Below are 847 nucleotides of genomic sequence, written 5' to 3' on the forward strand. Positions count from 1 at the left end.
ACGTACATGTGTATCATATGATATACCTTAATCTTAGAACCCCATGTGCTTTTTATTTAACTCTTGATAGCTTAACCACAGAGATGGCGTGGCCTATCTCTCATTGATTGAAAAAATCAGAATGTCGCAAATTTTCACACCGAGAATGATGGACATAAAAACTACAGAGTATTGCCACACTCTATAAAAATCCCATCTAATCAGGTCTATAGAGGAAATATAACACAACACATAGATGATAATCAGCATAGTGAAAGAGGATGAAAATTAGAACGAAAGTGTTCTTGGCTAATAGAATTATATTTAAACAAAAACGTATCAGTCTCAATATAGTTTATTTGTCTGTTAATTTATTCGTTATTTTCTTGGCTGGAAGTGTTAGAATTCATACTCCTAATCCGATTTATTGCAAAAAGATGCCCAGGGAAAATAATAGCGCCCTCTGTACCCATGATTATTATTTTCACCGCATTAAATCATCAAAGTGCAAGGTCCTGTGATAATATAATTTCGCAGATCAAAAACTCCATTAATTTTTGAGGAGATTGGTTACAGGTCCAATTCATTTTCGGTTTTACTTCAAGGTGTTGGTTTTTGGAAATAAAGGAAAAGCAGACAATTCTACTGATTAGATATTTCGAGAGTCGCCTAATTGCTGGAAAAAATCAGGCCATTATAATCACCGTGTTGCTGAAGATAATAATAATAACACCTGTTCAAAACGGAAAGGACTTGTGAACAAATGAAGTAGAAATAGAATGAAACGTGCGTAAAAAAAAAGCAATAAGAAAAGCTTTAAAAAATTAAGTAAACCTAGATACTGAGAACTAGTGCTTGCAATCGCTAA

The 847-nt window shown here is 33.4% G+C and overlaps 1 protein-coding gene across 1 annotated transcript in view; it reads right to left on the reverse strand.

The window, feature by feature from the left end:
- LOC119587165 (eclosion hormone-like) overlaps nt 1-847 on the reverse strand; it is a 14898-nt gene that overhangs the window by 1851 nt on the left and 12200 nt on the right. The gene's annotated exons all lie outside the window — the stretch shown is intronic.

This window comes from Penaeus monodon, chromosome 22 (genome assembly GCF_015228065.2).
Source record: "Penaeus monodon isolate SGIC_2016 chromosome 22, NSTDA_Pmon_1, whole genome shotgun sequence".
In the NCBI taxonomy this organism is placed as follows: Eukaryota; Metazoa; Arthropoda; class Malacostraca; order Decapoda; family Penaeidae; genus Penaeus; species Penaeus monodon.